At 39.2% G+C, this 8,451-nt stretch overlaps 1 non-coding gene across 1 annotated transcript; it reads left to right on the top strand.

Annotated features, from left to right (window-relative positions):
• Positions 1–7,301: 7,301 nt before the first annotated feature.
• LOC112725568 (small nucleolar RNA R71) lies at positions 7,302–7,409 on the top strand. The gene has a single exon (XR_003164668.1). It is a non-coding gene; the product is annotated as a small nucleolar RNA R71 (small nucleolar RNA).
• Positions 7,410–8,451: the final 1,042 nt, after the last annotated feature.

The raw sequence follows: 8,451 nt of genomic DNA, 5'->3' as shown, positions 1-8,451 counted from the left end.
AGAAGAAAGTATGAAACAGAAAGCAATTACATTGGCTATATTAGTAAGCACTTGAAGTTCATCAGAAGGGTTTTATGCAGAAAGTTGCAGCATCACTTTTTCATTCTTATCAAGTAAGATTATCACTTTTTCATTGCATCCATCAAACACTGCTATGGCCCCTTGTTATTCTTATGTCCTTGGCACTTTTCTCTTCTTTGTTTTTCTTTTCCTTAGAGCTCCTTTGCTCCTTGTTTGCTCAGTGTCATGTGTTGCACAAGCCTTTGGCATTTTCTTTTTCTTATCAGTGTACTACACATATCCACTACAGGCATTTTAGTTCACATTTCTTCTTGAGACATTGGTGCCCAGCACCTCTTTGTGTGACTAAATGTTTTGTATTTAGGTTGCTCTTGATAATGGACTTTTGGTTGATAATCCCGGGTTAGTTAACCCAAGTTACCAAGTGTTGAAACACTCCTCAGAACCTATTCATCCAAGCATATCCTTAATACATAAACACCACAGGCATTTGTCTCAGAAGTTCAAACCATTGGTGCCTAGCTTATTTTCTCAATTTTTTTTTTTGCTTTTTTTTTTTTTGGTTGCCCTTTTTCAGTGGCTTTTTCTTCTTCTTTTTCTTTCTTTTTCATGGCCAAAGACATTTATTCATCAAGATCCATAGACAGTTTTCAAATTCTACACAAAAAATGATAATTCTACACTCAATTTCCAGTGATCTGACTAAACAATCAAGCATGCATACCACCACTTAATTCTACTTGATTTGTCACTAATTGAGCCAAGTTACTTTTGTTCAAACTTTTCTTTTATTTTTGGAAACAGAACAAGCATACATTTAAGCAAGTGAAGTTTATCCAGACACTTAGACTATCACTTATTTGGAAATTAAACAAACAGACAAACAAAAACTGCAATGACTCAAACTTAAAGCAGGGGTGCATGCAAACTTCCAATATCAGCAATTCAAAGTACAAGCAATTAAGTGACAATACAACCTTTTAGCATCTTCTTTGTTGTTCATCATCCTTCCTAGCCTTGGTGTTCTCTTTGATGATGATGTATATTCCTTCCATGAGATTGATTGTCTTCCTGCAAAGCTATTAGAAGTTGCTTGTTCCCCAAGCACTTTGAGAATTAGTTAGCATGCATGTATGTTTGTAGGCCTCTGAACTTAGATTGGTGTGTGAACACCAAACTTAGTTCCTTGCCATATGTAGCAATTTGGATCATATGCAGAAAACCTCATGTGCTTTTATTAAGAAAATAACTATGAACTAGAAATTAAACTATTGTTTAAGTAGTTTCCCTGATTGGTTGGAGCTAGTGACTAGTCATGCTGAGGTAGAAATGTGCTTTTAATGAAGTTTTTGGTAGAACACCAAACTTTGAATCTCACATTCACCCTTGAATTGTTTTGGTGTGCAACACCAAACTTAGCTCCTTGCAATACAGATAAATCTACTTAACTCTTTTATTGAAATAACTACAAAAGAAAAACTACCTTTGGTTGGGTTGCCTCCCAACAAACGCTCGTTTACTGTCATTAGCTTGACATGCTGTTCCTGACTTTCTTCCTCTTCCTCCAGTTTGTTAAGAGGAATGACTTCAAGTGGATAAAGAGCTAGTTAGTGCCCCTTGTTGTGAATGCCTCTTTCCAGCAAGCTTTCCCTTGTGATTGGCTTGAGTGAACTTGCTTGTTGGCTCAGGAGTTGGATTGTTCTTCGACCTTCTCTTCTTCATGGATATGGTCCTTTGTTTCTCGGTCACAATCCTCATTTTGGTGCTTGTTTCTACTGCCTTCACATCCTTGATCTCAGAACTTGGTTGTTGTTGGACAGTTGGAGTATCCTGTTCATCAAAAGCTTCCTGAATTTGTGGTTCAATGAACCCTTCCTCTTTGCAACTCTCTGTTTCATTGGAGTGTGATCTCCCTTGATTGACTTTCTCCCTTTCTTGTTCTTCTGATTCCTCCCTTGGGTTTGCCATGGTATCACTAGAAGAATTGTGGGTAGGGATTTGCTTTGATAGATATCCAATTTGTGCTTCTAGCTTTTGAATGGCAGCACCTTGATTTTGTAAGTTGGATATCACTTCTTCCTTAAAGCTTTTCAAATCAGCCACATCTCTGCCCATAGTTGCAAGCATTCCTTCTATCCTGGTTAACTGATCATGAAGTGATTGGTTCGGATTGGGTTGATGAGGTTGATTATCTTGGCTGTGATATGGTGGCTGGGAGTATGTGTTTTGTGTGGGCTGATAGAGTCTTTGGTTGGAGTGTTGGTAGTGGTATGACTCTTGTGTGTAGTGGAATGAGTCTTGTGGATAGTGAAATGAATTGTATGAATTTGAGAAGGAATTTTGTGCTGAGAAATGCTCAAGTGATGAAGAATTTGGATATGTAAAACTAGGAGGTGAGGTTGGATAATTCAGAGGTGATGGCTCTTGATGAATGGGGTGTGAATAAGTGAAATCTCTTTGGTTTTGATCTTCCCAGCCACAACTTGAGTAGTGATCAAATTCACCAAAACATGGACCATTTTGTGGCTCTGGGAAGTACCCCGTTTCCTGTTCCTGATACTCCCACCCACCATGAGCATAATAACATGAATCATTCTGTGGTGGTGGAGAGTTTCTCATGAATTTTGATTGACCAAAAGATGATGGATACTCCTTTCTTTTTTGCAATGTGCTCAGTCTCAAACAATACTCATCCAAAGATAGTGGAAATTCCATAGTGAGGCAATATCACAAACAGCTAGTGGTTAGTATGCTAACAAGTGAATAAGCAAAGAAAACAAATTAAAATTTGCAGAAATTAGCAGTAATAAACTGAAACAAAAACTATTAACAAAAGAAAAGAAAAATTGCTCAATCTAGTAAACTTCCAATTGGAGAATTGTCAATCGAAAACCAATCCCCGGCAACGGCGCCATAAACTTGATGCGCATAAACTTGTTATGCTACGATTTAGGAAATTGCACGATCGGCAAAATTCCTTCCGGCAAGTGCACCGGTTATCGTCAAGTAAAAACTCACAGTAGAGTGAGGTCGAATCCCACAAGGATTGGTTGAGTGAGCAATTCGGATTAGAAGTATGTTCTAGTTGAGCGGAATCAAAATTTAGATGAGAATTGCGGAATGTAAAATTGCATGAATTAAAGAGCGAGAAGCTAAATTGCTGAAATTAAAAGGGATGGGGTGATTGCATGAATTTAATTGCAGAATGTAAAGAGAAAGTGGTAGATCAGAAATGGGGAATTCATTGGGTGTTAGGAGATATTGAGATCTCCGAATCAAAACATTTTTATTCCTTCCTCAACCAATGCATTCATTGAATTTTGCTTGGCAATCTTATATGATTGGATCCCAATCCCTTGGCTCACCAATTCTCTCTAAAAACGAACAAATTCCCAATCCCTTGGTTTAAATGTTCATAAGAAGAGATGATGCTCGATCACTGATTATACCACACAGTTTCATGAACCACAATTTGGTAGGATTACATGTCACAATATCCATCCAAACCCCAATCCAATTCACTGTGAGAAAGCTTCTCTAGCATGAATCCTCCATTCCTTTCCCAAGGTTCCGAAGGATTCCAATTATGGGTAGTTTCTTTCCCAAGACAACTACCCAATGGAATTAGATCGAGAAGCTTTCTAACAAAATTCAAGAGAAAAGATTGAAGAAGAAGATAAAACTATTATTGATTCATTGAATTACAATAGAGCTCCCTAACCCAATGAAAGGGGTTTAGTGAGTCATAGCTCTGAATTCAATTACAAAACTAAAAGAAAATGATCCCCAGTTCTCTCTGTGTCCAAACTTCCCCCTCAGGGGCTGGATTCCCCCTCAATCCCCCGTCTCAAATGCAGAAACTAAGGCCTTTAAATAGGCTCCCTAAATTACAAAATGAAAATGAAATTCAAAGCAAATTACAATCAAATGAAAATAAACTATTCTAGATGATTCTTGTGGCCTTGATTTGGTGTTGTTGATGGGCCTTGCTTGCTTGAAGAGTAGAGTGACATAATTGATCCAAAAAGGATAATGATCCATTAAACTACACTCAAACGTTGCACCCCCCTTTCTTGAGTCGTCACTTTGTTCTCTTGTCAACCTTGCCAATTTGATGCCAAATATAGACTATTATACCTCGTTGGAAAGCTATGGATGTCAGCTTTCTAACGCAACTGGAAGCACCTCATTTGGAGTTCTACAACTCGAGTTATACTCCATGGAAGGTGAAGAGGTCAGCTGGCCTGATTGCATGTTGGTACTATGCTCTTCTATGCACATTACGGGGCTGTTTTCTCCCTCAATTTTTAGTATCCACCATGCATGCCATATATGCTTGGAAAGCTCTAGATGTCTTCTTTCCAATGCATTTTGAATCACCTAATTTGGAGTTTTGTAGCTCAAGTTATTTATGTTTGAAGAAGGCATGGTCAAGCTGTTCCATATAACACGTTTAAGCTCCAGTTTAAGCTTAAACTGGAGCTTAAACGCTGGCACTCCCTGGAGGCACAAGCTCGAGCACGTTTAAGCTTCAGTTTAAGGTTAAACTGAAGCTTAAACATGGAAATGAGAAAGCAACCCTGGAGGAGAAAAAATAGTCGAACACGTTTAAGCTCCAGTTTAAGGTTAAACTGGAGCTTAAACGTGGAAATGCTCCCTGGTGCATTTCTAATTCTGGCGTTTAACTTCCAGTTTAAGGTTAAACTGGAGGTTAAACGCCACTTTCAGCATTTCCTTAACTCTCATGGTTTTGGCGTTTAAGCTCCAGTTTAAGCTTAAACTGGAACTTAAACTCCACATGTGATATTCAAGCTTCCTTTATTGATTTTGTTGCTTCCTTGCCTAGCCTCTTCTTCCCTGAAATCATCCAAACAACTGCATCAAAGTCTTGCAAAATTTCATGAGAAATCTTTCATTCATAGCATTCAAGGAATATAACTAAAAACTCATGGAATTTGCATCAAAATCTTCATGTTTGAATGATTTAAGACAAGCATGACTATTTGGCCCAACTGATTACTTAAGGCTCAAGAAAATGCATAAAACAACTAAAAATAACAGAAAAATGCTAGTGAAACTAGCCTAAGATGCCTTGGCATCAGGATCCTGTGGGGTCCACAGATCCTGAGTGGATCCTGTGGGGTCCACAGATCCTGAGGTGTTCAAGGAATTACATCCCTGCACCCATTAGGAATGTAAAAATGCCTTTGTATCCAACTCTGGGCGTTCAGCGCCAGGTTGGTGGCCATTTTGGGCGTTCAACGCCCATTTGTGTGCCATTTCTGGCGTTGAACGCCAGAACCATGCCTGTTCTGGCGTTCAGCGCCCAGAAGCTGCCCATTTTGGGCGTTCAGCGCCAGAACCATGCTCTGTTCTGGCGCTGAACGCCAGACAGATGCTCCTCCAGGGTGTGATTTTTCTTCTGCTGTTTTAGATTTCGTTTTCAATTTTTTTATTTATTTTGTGACTCCACATGATCATGACCCTAAGAAAATATGAAAAACAATGAAAATAAGAATTAGATAAACATTGGGTTGCCTCCCAACAAGCGCTTCTTTAATGTCAATAGCTTGACAGTGGGCTCTCATGGAGCCTCACAGATGTGCAGAGCTTTGTTGAAACTCTCCAACACCAAACTTAGAGTTTGGATATGGGAGTTCAACACCAAACTTAGAGTTTGGTTGTGGCCTCCCAACACCAAACTTAGAGTTTGACTGTGGGGGCTCTGGTTGACTCTGCTTGGAGAGAAGCTTTTCCTGCTTCCTCTCCATGGTTGTAGAGGGAGATCCTTGAGTTTTGAATACAAGGGAGTTCTCATTCCATTGAAGGACTATTTCACCTCTGTCAACATCAATCAAAGCTCTTGCTGTGGCCAGGAAAGGTCTTCCTAGGATGATGGATTCATCCTCTTCCTTTCCAGTGTCCAGGACTATGAAATTAGTAGGTATGTAAAGGCCCTCAACCTTTACTAATACATCTTCTACTTGTCCATAAGCCTGTCTTCTTGAGCTGTCTGCCATCTCTAGTGAGATTTTAGCAGCTTGCACCCCATAGATTCCCAATTTCTCTATTACAGAGAGGGGCATGAGGTTTATTCCTGAACCAAGGTCACACAGAGCCTTAAAGATCATGGTGCCTATGGTACAGGGTATTATGAACTTTCCAGGATCCTGTCTCTTCTGAGGCAATGTCAGTTGATCCAGATCACTTAGTTCATTGATGAACAAGGGAGGTTCAACTTCCCAAGCATCAATGCCAAATAATTTGGCATTCAGCTTCATGATTGCACCAAGAAACTTGGCAGTTTGCTCTTCAGTAACATCCTCATTCTCTTCAGAAGAAGAATATTCATCAGAGCTCATGAAGGGCATAAGGAGGTCCAATGGAATCTCTATGGTCTCTAGATGAGCCTCAGAGTCCTTTGGTTTCCCAAAGGGAAGCTCCTTATTGATCACTGGACGTCCCAGGAGGTCTTCCTCCTTGGGATTCACGTCCTCTCCTCTCCTCACAGGTTCGGCCATGGCACTTATGTCAATGGCCTTGCACTCTCCTTTTGGATTCTCTTCTGTATTGCTTGGGAGAGTACTAGGAGGGATTTCAGTGATCCTTTTACTCAGCTGGCCCACTTGTGCTTCCAAATTTCTAATGGAAGACCTTGTTTCATTCATGAAACTTACAGTGGCCTTAGATAGATCAGAGACTAGATTTGCTAAATTAGAAGCATTTTGTTCAGAGTTCTCTGTCTGTTGCTGAGTTGATGATGGAAAAGGCTTGCTATTGCTAAACCTGTTTCTTCCACCATTATTAAAGCCTTGTTGAGGCTTTTGATCCTTCCTTGAGAAATTTGGATGATTTCTCCATGTTGAGTTATAGGTGTTTCCATAAGGTTCACCTAAGTAATTTACCTCTGCTATTGCAGGGTTCTCAGGATCATAAGCTTCTTCTTCAGGAGAAGCCTCTTGAGTACTATTGGATGCAGCTTGCATTCCATGCAGACTCTGAGAGATCATATTGACTTGCTGAGTCAATATTTTATTCTGAGCCAATATGGCATTCAGAGTATCAACCTCAAGAACTCCCTTCTTCATAGGCGTCCCATTATTCACAGGATTTCTTTCAGAAGTGTACATGAACTGGTTATTAGCAACCATGTCAATGAGTTCTTGAGCTTCTGCAGGCATTTTCTTTAGGTGAATGGATCCACCTGCAGAAGTGTCCAGTGACATCTTTGATAGCTCAGATAAACCATCATAGAATATATCCAGGATGGTCCATTCTGAAAGCATGTCAGAAGGACACTTTTTGGTCAACTGTTTGTATCTTTCCCAAGCTTCATAGAGAGATTCACCTTCTTTCTGTCTGAAGGTTTGAACATCAGCTCTAAGCTTGCTCAGCTTTTGAGGAGGAAAGTACTTGGCTAAGAAAGCCGTGACCAGCTTATCCCAAGAGTTCAGGCTGTCTTTGGGTTGAGAATCCAACCATAATCTAGCTCTGTCTCTTACAGCAAAAGGGAAAAGCATGAGCCTGTAGACTTCAGGATCTACTCCATTAGTCTTTACAGTATCACATATCTGCAAGAATTCAGTTAAGAACTGAAAAGGATCTTCAGATGGAAGTCCATGAAACTTGCAGTTCTGCTGCATCAGAGAAACTAATTGAGGTTTCAGCTCAAAGTTGTTTGCTCCAATGGCAGGAATGGAGATGCTTCTTCCATGTAAATTGGAATTAGGTGCAGTAAAGTCACCAAGCATCTTCCTTACATTATTATTATTTTCGGCTGCCATCTCCTCTGCCTGTTCGAAAATTTCTGAAAGGTTATCTCTAGATTGTTGTATTTTAGCTTCTCTTAATTTTCTCTTCAGAGTCCTTTCAGGTTCTGGATCTGCTTCCACAAGAATGCTCTTATCCTTGCTCCTGCTCATATGACAAGGAAGAATGGACAGAAAAATAATAATAATAATAGAGATCCTTTATACCACAGTATAGGGATCCCTTTGTGAGTGGAAGAAAAGAGGGGGAGACAAAGCACGCGATGTAAAAGAAGAAATGCAACTGTACGAATGGAAGAGATGTGAGATGAGATGTTAGGATATGAATGAATAAATAGAATGAGATGGGGGAGGAATAATTTTCGAAAATTATTTTGAAAAAGGGTTAGTGATTTTTGAAAATTGGTTTTTTGAAAATTGTTAGTATTTTTTTCGAAAATTTTTTTTTAAATAAAAATAAAAATAAAAATAATTAGTAAATAAAAAAGAAATTTTTGAAAAAGGGGGAGGTATTTTCGAAAATTAGAAAGGGAGAATTAGTTAGGTGGTTTTGAAAAAGTTAAGAAATAAACAAAAAGTTAGTTAGTTAGTTGAAACAAATTTTGAAAACCAATTTTGAGAAGATAAGTAGTTAGGAGGTTAGGAAAGATATTTTGAAAAG

This window comes from Arachis hypogaea, chromosome 11 (genome assembly GCF_003086295.3).
Source record: "Arachis hypogaea cultivar Tifrunner chromosome 11, arahy.Tifrunner.gnm2.J5K5, whole genome shotgun sequence".
Taxonomy (NCBI): Eukaryota; Viridiplantae; Streptophyta; class Magnoliopsida; order Fabales; family Fabaceae; genus Arachis; species Arachis hypogaea.
Note: the sequence above shows the minus strand (reverse complement) of the source record. Positions and strands in the feature narration are given on the sequence as shown.